This window comes from Anomaloglossus baeobatrachus, chromosome 8 (assembly GCF_048569485.1).
Source record: "Anomaloglossus baeobatrachus isolate aAnoBae1 chromosome 8, aAnoBae1.hap1, whole genome shotgun sequence".
Taxonomy (NCBI): domain Eukaryota; kingdom Metazoa; phylum Chordata; class Amphibia; order Anura; family Aromobatidae; genus Anomaloglossus; species Anomaloglossus baeobatrachus.
In genome coordinates, this window is record NC_134360.1 from 235,153,741 (window position 1) to 235,167,073 (window position 13,333).

A 13,333-nucleotide genomic window follows, 5' to 3' on the forward strand; every position below is an offset into this window, starting at 1 on the left:
TCTTGCCTCCAGTCTGTGACTCCCCAGTCCCTCCTCTTGCCTCCAGTCTGTGACTCCCCAGTCCCTCCTCTTGCCTCCAGTCTGTGACTCCCCAGCCCCTCCTCTTGCCTTCAGTCTGTGACTCCCCAGTCCCTCCATCTGCCTCCGGTCTATAACTCCGTGGCTCCTCTGCCTGCCTCCGGTCTGTGATTCCCCAGCCGCTCCGCCTGCCTATGGTCTATGATTCCCCGGTCCCACCATATGCCTCCAGTCTACGACTCCATGGTCCCTACACCTGCCCCCAGTCTGTGTTTTCCTGGCTCCTCCGGTCTATCATTCCCCAGCCCCTCCACCTGCCTCCAGTCTGTGGATGACAGATTACTTCTGAGATGTCAAACAGAAAAGTCAGGTAAGGCTACTTTCACACATCCGGTTTGAGCCCTGCGGCTCAATCCGGCTGTGAAAACTATGCAACGGATGCGGCGAAAACACCGCATCCTTTGCATAAGTTTTTACATGCGGCCCGTCCGTTTTTTTCCGGTTGCAGCATGCTACTGAGCATGCGCAGTGGAAAAAACCGCATGCGGCGACCGGATGCGTTTTTTTTCCGCATCGCGCCGCATCCGGCCTCCATAGGTATGCATTGAAAAATGCGCCGCAGCGGCCGGATGCGGCGCGATGCGGTGTTTTTTGCCGGAGCAAAAAACGTTGCAGGGGACGTTCGATCCGGCCGCCGCATCGGCTAAATCTGCCGCATGCGGCCAAAACCGGACCGAACGCAAGCCCCGCGGCACAATACGGCACTAATGTAAGTCTATGCAAAAAAAACCGCCACCGGCGTTACAAAAGCCGGTGGCGGTTTTTCTGCAGAACGCCGTATTGTGCCGCAGAGCAAAAATCCAGATGTGTGAAAGCACCCTTATTCACAGACCAGAGGCAGGTGGAAGGGGACGGGGAATCACAGACCAGAGGCGTCATATAAGTTTGGGATCCACTCAGAGGTTTGCTGTGATGTGGCAGTGGCTTCATATAGTCTGATCAGAATGTTAAACCAAGAACCTCATGTTCAGGTATTCAAATTTTTACCTACTGGCATTAATCAACCTATGATTTTTGGATGTGCAGTTCATGTTTAATTGTCCAGCTGTGCAGCTCTGGAGTATAATACAGGATGTAACTCAGGATCAGTAATGTAATGTATGGACACAGTGACTGCACCAGCAGAATAGTGAGTGCAGCTCTGCAGTATAATACAGGATGTAACTCTGGATCAGTAATGTAATGTATGTACACAGTGACTGCACCAGCAGAATAGTGAGTGCAGCTCTGGAGTATAATACAGGATGTAACTCAGGATCAGTACAGGATCAGTAATGTAATGTATGTACACAGTGACTGCACCAGCAGAATAGTGAGTGCAGCTCTGGAGTATAATACAGGAGGTAACTCTGGATCAGTACAGGATAAGTAATGTATGTACACAGTGACTGTACCAGCAGAATAGTGAGTGCAGCTCTGGAGTATAATACAGGATGTAACTCAAGATCAGTAATGTAATGTATGCACACAGTGACTGCGCCAGCAGAATAGTGAGTGCAGCTCTGGAGTATAATACAGGAGGTAACTCAGGATCAGTACAGGATCAGTAATGTAATGTATGTACACAGTGACTGCACCAGCAGAATAGTGAGTGCAGCTCTGGAGTATAATACAGGAGGTAACTCTGGATCAGTACAGGATAAGTAATGTATGTACACAGTGACTGCGCCAGCAGAATAGTGAGTGCAGCTCTGGAGTATAATACAGGAGGTAACTCAGGATCAGTAATGTAATGTGACTCAAACTCTGTGTAGAATAATTCTGTACATTCTCTCTGAACTATAATAATGGTTAATGCAGAATGTACATTGTAACACTGCCCCTTCTGTCTTTTTCTGGCCTGGTGAGATGCTCATTATCCTATAGAGGATTTGCACAGTAGGTTTTCTCGTCACTGGCTTCTTGATATCCTGGTAGTGTTGAAATCCATAGGGGTCAGATGGGAAGATGTCTCACCAGCCCTTGTAGTGTTCATCATGAGCCTGAGAAGGATTAAAGAGATGATGTTACTGTTGTGTAAGATCCAGCGATGATTTCCTCCTCCCGTATAGGATAATGCAGAAACAGACGTTCCAGGCGGCACACAATCCTTCAAGGTGCACGTGTCCAAGGAAGGCATCCACAGTATAATTAATACAAAGGACCGGCACTCCAAATCTTCTGAAATATTTTTGTAGTTTATTCCATCATATCATACAGGCGCAAATGATATGATGGAATAAACTACAAATATATTTCAGAAGATTTGGAGTGCCGGTCCCGTATAGGACAATGATATGAGCCATCAGACCAGTAACCGCTTCCACGTGCAGCCGCAGCATTGTCCCTTACTGAGCAGGGCCCGGCCGCGGGCATATTTTATATTCGATGCTGGAGCCTTAAATACTTTTTACTAATACAATTTATTGTCGACATTTTTGTCCGCGCTCTGCACTGACAACACTATACCTTTCATGAGATTATAAAAGGGATTTCTCATCCTAAAATGGGACTTTTATGATCCTGAAAGCTCATACATAATAATGTCCATAAATAAAGCTCATGCGTTTCCCACAACATCATAACGAGCCGCAGAATGATCTGACGGGAGCAGACAAAGCCTCCGCCTGCGGATCAGTGTGGAGCGCAGACGATCATCCATCACTCATCCAACAAATTCTAGGTAATCAGCGGAAAGTCCACTCAGAAGGTTTGTCTTGTTGATAATAGCCTGACACGTTTCTATTTTTTTAAGCTCACTTGTCAACTTTACCGTTTAGATTGAGACAGAATGAAGAGTCATTTCATCATTACAGGTAGCCCAGGTAGTAGTACGATACACACCCAGATAAGGCCCTGTATACTCCTGTATACTCCCTGGTCTATGGGGGAAGGATGCTCTCCATAACGTCCTGTAGACTGTAATAAGCAATGACATTTTCCATACTCTTATGCATTGTAGCATACAGGGAGTATACCGGCCAACCGTGAACGATAACAAAAGTGGTATATCCTGTGGTGCACAACATGTACCGCAGCAATTTTCATTTTACACTAAGCCGGTACCCTAAGTTTGCAATATTACTACTAGAGAAGCCTATTAGTGTCCCCACATGGTATGGTGCCATTATCATATCACACACAGTATGATGCCCCCACTGTGCCCTTATACACTATTAATATCCCAGTAGTACATTACTCCAAAAACATAGTATGATGCCCCCACACACAATTTGATGCCCCCCACAGCCCTCAAATATACACTATGATGACATTATAGAACAAACATACAGTATGATGACTTCACAGCCTAACACATACATGGTATGATGCAACCAAAATCAGCATGTCCCCACAGCCCCCCACACATAGTTTGATGCCCTTCCCACACAGTATGATTCCCCCATAGGCACCCATATACAGTAAGTTGACCCCCCCAATATGATCTCCCCACCCACTTTATTCACACAGTATGATTCCTCCACAGGCTCTTATATACAGTATGATGCCCCAACAGCTTCCCCCGCACAGTATCATGTCCTCACCTAGCTTCCTCACAGTATGAAGTTCCCACAGCCCTTATACGAACAATATTGTGAGACTACAGGCCACATATACAGTATGATGTCCCCACAGCCCCCCCCCCCACAATCAGTATTGTGTCTCATCCACACAGTATGATGCCACAGCAGGCCCCCCATATAGTATGATGCCTTCCCAGTATGTCGCCAACCACTTTCTTCATATATGATGCCCCACAGTCCCACACACACAGTATGAGGCCCCCACAGTCCCACACACATTATGAGGCTCCCACATTACCCTACACACAGTATGAGGCCCCCACAGTCCCACACACATTATGAGGCTCCCACATTACCCTACACACAGTATGAGGCCCCCACAGTTCCCTACACACAGTATGATGCCCCCACAGTTCCCTACACACAGTATGATGCCTCCACAGTTCCCTACACACAGTATGATGCCTCCACAGTTCCCTACACACAGTATGATGCCTCCACAGTTCCCTACACACAGTATGATGCCTCCACAGTTCCCTACACACAGTATGATGCCCCCACAGTTCCCTACACACAGTATGATGCCTCCACAGTTCCCTACACACAGTATGATGCCTCCACAGTTCCCTACACACAGTATGATGCCTCCACAGTTCCCTACACACAGTATGATGCCTCCACAGTTCCCTACACACCGTATGATGCCTCCACAGTTCCCTACACACAGTATGATGCCATCACAGCTCACTATTATTATTATTATTATAGCGCCATTTATTCCATGGTGCTTTACAAGTGAAAGAGGGTATACATACAACAATCATTAACAATATAAAACAGACTGTTATAGGAGAAGAGAGGACCCTGCCCGCGAGGGCTCACAGTCTACAGGGGGAGAGAGGACCCTACCCGCGAGGGCTCACAGTCTACAGGGGGAGAGAGGACCCTGCCCGCGAGGGCTCACAGTCTACAGGGGGGAGAGAGGACCCTGCCCGCGAGGGCTCACAGTCTACAGGGGGGAGAGAGGACCCTGCCCGCGAGGGCTCACAGTCTACAGGGAATGGGTGATGGTACAATAGGTGAGGACAGAGCTGGTTGCACAGTGGTCTACTGGACTGAGGGCTATTGTAGGTTGTAGGCTTGTTGGAAGAGGAAGAGATGGGTCTTGAGGTTCCTCTTGAAGCTTTCCACAGTAGGGGAGAGTCTGATATGCACTAAACACAGTTTGAGGCCTCCATAGTCCCAGACACAGTATGATGCCCCACAGTCTCACACAGTATGATGAAAGCACAGCTCAGCACACACAGTAAGAGGCCCCCACATTACCCTACACACAGTATGAGACCCCAGAAGTCCACACACATGGTCTCCCACCTCCCCCGCCCCCCACAAAACAGTATTAAGACCTCAGTTTCCCACACTGTATGATGCCCCAACAGCCCTCTATGATGTCATACATCCCCTCACATACAGTTGATGCGTCTCCTGCTATATACTGCTCCCACTGCCCCCTCATACAGTTTATACCTCCACAGTATACACAGCCCTGCTACAACACACACATGCTTACCTTGCCTGTGTGTTCTGCTCCTCGTCGCTGTAGCCTTGTCATGTGACCTGAGAAATTATAACTTGGTGGAGAAATGTTGAACTTGATGGATTTATTCCTTTTTTGTCAACCCATATATCTATGAGGATGCCACGTGACCGAACAGAGACTGAACAATGGAGGAGGGATCTGATGATTTCCTGCTCCGCTCCCAAGGACACAAATACAACTGAAGAAGGGACAAATTCCTGACCTCACGGGACAACTCCCCAAATTCGGATCAGTCCCACTGAATTTGGGACGGTTGGGAGGTAGCAGAAAGTGAGCGTCTTCAACGTGGCAGCATTCATAAAGAAAAATGACAGATTCTGCCTTTAACAGAGCGGAATTTATACATTTATCAACGCTCCCTAATCTTTTTCCATTTCATATACACTAACACAATTTTTTTTAGCAAAGCAATAAACCTAGAAATTAACATTATTTATCTGCAGCATTTTCTGAATGATCCAGAATTTTTTTTTTTATTTTACAAATCCTGCAAAGAACAAAGGTTTAAGTGGTGATCAATCAAAACAAAACCTAAGGAAGCAGCCTACTTCCCACAAGGCAGAGGGGAGAGGATCCTGCTGCAGCCAGTTGTCTTACAGCTCCTGAATACACATACTTTTTTTTACATATATATGTTTATCCTTTTTTCCATAATTAGCCTAAATAAGATTAAAAAAATATGAAGTTATATTAGTAATTTATTAATTTTAAAACTTCTGCCAATAATCTGTTTTTCTTTGCATTTCAAGAGCCTATAGGTCGTAAAATATGACTGGAGTGTAGAAAAGGCAAATTTTACTTTTAACTGGACAACCCCTTTAAATTATAAGAAGGAATTTGAAAAGTCACATCAGCGGAGGGCAAATAAAAAAAGCATTATTAGGTGCCATTTAATAAAGGTGAGACATGTCTTAAAATAATCCTGACACAGTTTAATAAAGGCCAGTCTCCCGGAGCAGACAATGCTTCCCATGAGTTAGTGGTCCGCGCTCAGCCCGGAGTGCCTACAGGCCACCGCATGACTTACTATGGTATAAATCTCCAACACAAATTTATTGCCACAATCTATCAGCTCATTCTGCTGAACGGCCAAGTAGTTAATTCTAAAATGAAGTGCTGCTATTTTCATTAATACCCAAGTGCTAACTACCCATCAAAACCCTCAACAATTAATACCGTGCACCGGACACCTGCTGCCGATAAATACTGCCGCTTTGGCTGGTGGTTGGCAGGTAAAATACATTAGGCTTTCCCATTCCCTTCATATTGTTTGCCCACTTTGATTGCTGCCATATTGTAAAATATGCATAATAAGTTGAGATTAATTTCATAAATGTTTGGGAAATTTATTTTTAGCGCTTCTCACCCCTTCATCACTTTATAATTTGTGATGGCGCTTAATCAAGTAGATACAATTAGGATTTTTATACATTGATCAATAGAGCATGAGCGGCACACCTAAGTATCAATGAATCTACTGTATATAGGAAGTTACGGGAAGTTACTTTGCTATTTTATGACTTCTCCTAAATTATAGCTTGAATTATACCCCAGAGCTGCACTCACTATTCTGCTGGTGCATTCACTGTGTACATACATTACATTACTTATCCTATACTTATCCTGAGTTACCTCCTGTATTATACTCCAGAGCTGCACTCACTATTCTGCTGTGTGCAGTCACTATGTACATACATTACATTACTGATCCTGTACTGATCCCGAGTTACCTCCTGTACTATACTCCAGAGCTGCACTCACTATTCTGCTGTGTGCAGTCTCTGTTTAAATACATTACTTATCCTGTACTGATCCTGAGTTACCTCCTGTATTATACTCCAGAGCTGCACTCACTATTCTGCTGGTGCAGTCACTGTGTACATACATTACATTACTTATTCTGTACTGATCCTGAGTTACCTCCTGTATTATACTCCAGAGCTGCACTCACTATTCTGCTGGTGCAGTCACTGTGTACATACATTACATTACTTATCCTGAGTTACCTCCTGTATTATACTCCAGAGCTGCACTCACTATTCTGCTGGTGCAGTCACTGTGTACATACATTACATTACTTATCCTGAGTTACCTCCTGTATTATACTCCAGAGCTGCACTCACTATTCTGCTGGTGCAGTCACTGTGTACATACATTACATTACTTATCCTGAGTTACCTCCTGTATTATACTCCAGAGCTGCACTCACTATTCTGCTGGTGCAGTCACTGTGTACATACATTACATTACTCCTGTACTGATCCTGAGTTACATCCTGTATTATACTCCAGAGCTGCACTCACTTTTCTACTGATGCAGTCACTGTGTACATACATTACATTACTGATCCTCAGTTACTCCAGAGCTGCACTCACTATTCTGATGAGGCAATAGAGGATGTTCTTCTGGAAGTGTTGATCCGATTTTCTTTGCTGATAATTCCAAACAACACTCCATGCAGGATTTATCCGCAGGATATGCAGGAGCAGACCTATCACTGGTGCAGCTGCACAGGGGCCCAAGAGGTTGGGGGGCCCATTTCTACCTCCAAAACAGGTGGAATTGTGCATTCTTATGAGCTCTTGGGCTGCAAAGGGCCCATATATTGTTCTTGCACAGGGGCCACTTCTGTCTGTGTCCGCCAGTGATTCCCATGGTATTTCTTATTTGGAGATAATGGCTCTTTCTTTAGCTCATTGGAGCCTTTTCATCACATTGATAATAAAAACATTTCTCTGTAAAAACCTATAAGCCCCAGATCGGTGGTGCCAATGATTAGTCTGTATTATGTGTATATGACATTAGAGCATCACACTTCTGATACATAGGAAATGCCACTTTCTGCGGTTCATTACCTATCTGCAAAGAATTGCAACAATCCACGAAGTCTGATCTAAACAGAGAAAAGTAACACTTGAACACTTTGCACCCCCTGAAAATTTTGAGAAGGACCCTTCACCCACTGACCAGCGTCACTTTATGTGGTAATAAATCTGGAACTCTTCCACTGATCCCGGTGATTCTGAGACTGACTTTTCGTGACATATTAGGACTTTTTTTGCATTTGTGAAAATATCAGAAAATTTTGGATTCTCAAACTTTGAATTTGTATGCTTTAAATCTAGAGATATGTCACACAAAATTGTTAATAAATAACATTTCCCACTTGTCTACTTTACATCCGCACAATTTTTGAAACATTTTTTTTTGTTAGAAGGGTTAAAAATTTATCAGCAATTTCTCATTTTTCACCAAAATGACACCATTCTAAAAACTGCAACCCTCAACCTGCTCAAAACCACATTCAAGAAGTGTATTAACCCTTCAGGTGCTTCACAGAAACTAAAGCAATGTGGAAAGAAAAAATAAAATATTTTAAAATGTTACTTTAGCCCCAAATTTTTCATTTTCTCAAGGATAACTGGAGAAAGTGCACCATTCAGTTTGTTGTGTAATGAATCCTGAGTACGCGAATACTCCATAAGTGGTGTAAAACTACTGTTTGGGCGCATGGCAAGGTTCGTAGGGCATGGAGTTTTGACTTTTGGAACGCATAATTGGCTAGAATCAATAGCGGGACACCATATCACATTTGCAGAACCCCGATGTGCCTAAACAATGTGAACACCAAACAAGTTACCCCCATACCCACTAGACCCCTAAAGGAAGTTATCTAGATGTGTGGTGAACACCTTGAACCCCAAGGTGCTTTACAGAATTTAGAATGTTGAACTGTGAAAAAAAAATCATTTTTCCCACAAAAAAAATATATTTTAGCCCCAAATTTTGCATTTTCACAAGGGTAAGAGGAGAAAGTACACCATACAATTTGTTGTGCAATTTTTCCGGAGTATACAGATACCCCGTATGTGGTGGAAAACTACTGTTTGGGTGCATGGCAAGGCTCGGAAGGGAAGGAGCAACATTTTGGCTGGAATAGATTGCAGAAGCAATGTTCAAGGGCCCCTGACATGCCAAAATAGCAGAAACCCCCACAGGTGACCCTATTATAGAAACTAGACCTCTCAATTAATTATTCTGGGGGATTAGTGAGCATTTTTAACCCTAAGAAAATTCACAGAGTTGTATAACATTGAGGTGAGTAATTGAAAATTACAAATTTGTCCACTAAAAAGTTGCTTTGGCCCCATGATTTTTAATTTTCTAAGTGGTAATGGGAAAAAACAAATTATACAATTTCTTATGCAATTTTTCCCGAGTACTCCAATACCCAATATGTGATAAAAAACCACTTTTGAGACACAGTGCAAATCTCAGAAAGGAAGGAGCTCCATATTATAGAGCAGATTTTGCTGTTATAGTTCTGGGTGCCATGTCACACTGGCAGAGCCCCTGGGGTACCAAAACCAGGGAACCCCCTATAATTGACCCTGTTTTACAAGTTATACCCTTTAATGAATTAATCTAGGGGTGCAGTGAACATATTGACATCACCGATATGGCACAGAATTTTATTCCATTGGACGTTGAAAAAATTTTAATTTTTACTACTAAAAAAAATTGTTTTGGCATCAGATTTTACATTTTCACACAGGAAAATGGGTAAAAATGTCATCAAAATTTGTCACACAATTTCTGTGAACGTGGCAAAACCCCCTAAAGTGACCTTATTTTGGAAATTAATAATTTTGACTCCATGGGTGTTTTCCAGAAACAAGCAGCAATAGATGTTGCAAATCTGCCATTGTAGTGCCCAGTACATTGTAGTGCCCATAGATTGTGTCCAGCTTGTTCTTCTTCAGCCACGCACCACGTCAATTAAGCAGGCTCTTCTCACTGCAGAGATGTCAAAAATGTGGACTGGTTTAGGCACACTGTGGGAGTGAGAAGGGGAGGGGGCGGCATTTGGATTTCTAGCTCAGATTTTGCTGGATTTCTCTTTTGGGGGGAGAGCCATAGCTGTTCACCAGAGCTTTTGTGTTGCCAGTAACGTAGAAACCCCTTTTTTTGTGTGTTACGTCAGAGTTTCCATCTCTAAAATACATGATTCAGGTGAAACCCCTTACGGATCCATTCACTAATGAGGCAGCAGAGTTACTCCGGACTCCATTTGGCCTCTGTTCTGTGGTGTCTGTCTTTTCAAAGGTGCACAAAAGTGTTGTTTACCGCACTTTTGTGCACGTCTAAAAACATGCATAAAAAGATGGACACCGCCGGATCACAGGCCAAATGGGCGGTCAAAGTGACTCCCTCTCAGTGAATTTTCCATTGGGATACACGTTTTTCAGAGATTTACCCGTAATCCCAGGAGTAAGTGCTCAGTGAAGAGCTCAGGATAAATGTAAGCTGAGCTTTACTGTGATCTTTGGGAGGGAGAATGAAAAAATCAACAGCAGTTGAGGAATTGGATTTTTTTTTTACGCCATACACCATGCGGTTTAAGTGATTAGGCGCCTTTATTCCTCAGGTCAGTATAATTACAGCGATACCAGATGTAAATAGTTTTTTTTATTTGGCTACTATCACGCTAAATAACTTTTTTTTCACAAAATAAAGGCTTTTGCATCACAGAACTTTATTTTTCTGCCGACAGTCATGTGAGGGCTTGTTTTTTGCAAGATGAGTTCTTATTGGTACCACTTTGGGCCACAATATTTTTTGATCGTTTTCTATTCCGTTTTTTGTTAGGAAGAATCAAGAAGAAACAGCAATTCAGGAATTATTTGGTTTTTTTTTTAAATTGTTTTTAATGCCATTCACCATGTTGTAAAACTGATAAGACCACTTTATTCTTTGAGTCAGTATGATTACAGTGATACCACATTCATATTGTTTTTTTGTTTTTATTGTTTTGCCACTTTTACACCATAAAAACAATTTCATAGAAAAAAAATTGTTTTTGCATTGCTGTATTTTGAGAGCTATATCAGGTTTATTTTTTCGCTGATGGCGCTATGTGGCGGCTTATTTTTTGCCGGACAAGATGACGTTTTCACCTATACCATTTTTATTAAATTACTTTTTGATCGCGTTTTATCCCACTTTTTTTTTCTCAGCTGTGTGATGAAGACATAGTTTTTCCTACTTTTTTTCCCCCACTGTGTTCACTGAAGGGGTTAAACTTGTGAGATAGTTTTAAAGATTGGGTTTTCCCATCACCAATTATGTGTACTTTTTTTTTGTACATTTTTGATTATATGTAAATAGACATACTTATTGGTATAATTTTTTTGGTTTATTTTCAGGATTTAAAAAAAAAAAAAAATATATATTTTTTTTGTACTTAGTCCCTAAATGACACATTAATTTTTATTATTCTGATCATTGCTATAATGTATTGCAATGCAGAAGCCTTGCAATGCATTATACCTGTAAGTTTTACAATGACACAAGCGTTTTAGTCCCTCCTCTTGGCATGGTCGAAGACGCTTGGCGCTGCTTGCTGACCTAGGTCTTCATGATGACCATGGCTTGCCATGGCAATGATTGGACCCTCGTAATCACATTGCGAGGGTCCTGATTGGGTGGGAGAGGGAGTGCACTCCCTCTCCCAGCTCTTAAATGCTGCGATGATTAATGGTTGAGGCATTTAGAGGGGTTAAACAGCCAGGGGCGGCATGTGGACCGTCCTTGGCTGTGATAGATGGAGCTCTGCTATCACTTACGCTAAGCTCCTGGCGGTGATCGGACGATCGCCATTACATAAGTTTGTCATAGTTGGGAAACCCTATCCGACAGTGACGTAAACCTACGTCAAAGGTTGTGAAGGTGTTAAACGGGTATGAATGGGGCAATGTTGCAGTCGCTGGCATTTGGAAAAAAACCTTGAAGGACTTGCTGCACCAATCCAGCTTCACAGTCTGCAGAATTTTGATTCTCTGGAGGCCCAACTTAAAGGAATGAGCCCCATTTTAGTGATTTTGCTGCAAGAAAACCATAACTCAACTTCATGTGTTTGCTATGCTATTGCTCTGAAGAATTCCTCCATGTCTTTCTATCCTGCTTATACAAGCCAAGGTTACCACTAAAGTTGCTGCTTACCATGTCTCTTCCCACCAGATGAGTATTTTGTTCCCCCAAACTCCCATACAGGAGAAACAGACATGTGGATATGCCGTAAATGTCTAACTGATGTCTGCTCCACCTATGTTGAAAATTTGGTCTCGCCTCAGCCATTTACATAACTCCCATAGATGTGAATGGCAGGAGTTACACACATGTATGACCACTAGAGTTGAGCGAGTACTTAACTATTTGTACTTGCTATACTCATGACGAGTACTGTCTAAGAGGTACTTTGCACGTTGCGACATCGCTACTGCGATCTCGTCGGGGTCAAATCGAAAGTGACGCACATCCGAAACCGGTAACGACGTCGCAACGTGTAAAGCCTAGAAGCACCGATAAACGATCGCAAAAGCGTCGAAAATCGGTGATCTGTGTAGTGTCGGTCATTTCCATAATTTCGCTGCAGCGACAGGTACGATGTTGTTCCTCGTTCCTGCGGCAGCACACATCGCTGTGTATGAAGCCGCAGGAGCGAGGAACATCTCCTTACCTGCGTCCCGCCTGCAATGAGGAAGAAAGGAGGTCGGCGGCATGTTACGTCCCGCTCATCTCCGCCCCTCCGCTTCTATTGGCCGCCTGCCGTGTGACGTCGCTGTGATGCCACACGACCCACCCCCTTAGGAAGGAGGCGGGTCGCCGGCCAGAGTGACGTCGCAGGGCAGGTAAGTGCGTGTGAAGCTGCCGTAGCGATAATGTTCGCTATGGCAGCTATCACAAGATATCGCATCTGGGGCGGGGACTATCCCGCTCGGCATCGCTACAATTGGCTAGCGATGTCGCAACATGCAAAGTACCCCTAATACTCGCGTATTCATTCTGAATAGCGTGTGCAATGCAAGTCAATGGGGAAAAACTCGCAAAGTAACAAGTAACCCGAAGTCCGCACTATTTGCTACTTGCATGAATAGTACAGCATTCGGGTTACTTGTTACTTTGCGAGTTTTTCCCCTTTGACTTGCATTGCACACGCTATTCAGAATGAATACACATGTATTAGACCGTACTTGTCATGAGTATAGCGAGTACGAATAGTTAGGTACTCGCTCAACTCTAATGGCCACCTGTCCATTCATTTTTGCTTGGATGTCGAGACCGATGGCCACCTTAACCACACAGGCAGAAG

General features: G+C 43.5%; 1 protein-coding gene across 2 annotated transcripts in view; it reads left to right on the plus strand.

Annotated features, from left to right (window-relative positions):
* Window positions 1-13,333, plus strand: part of TM2D1 (TM2 domain containing 1) — a 161,660-nt gene that overhangs the window by 115,916 nt on the left and 32,411 nt on the right. The window lies entirely within an intron of this gene.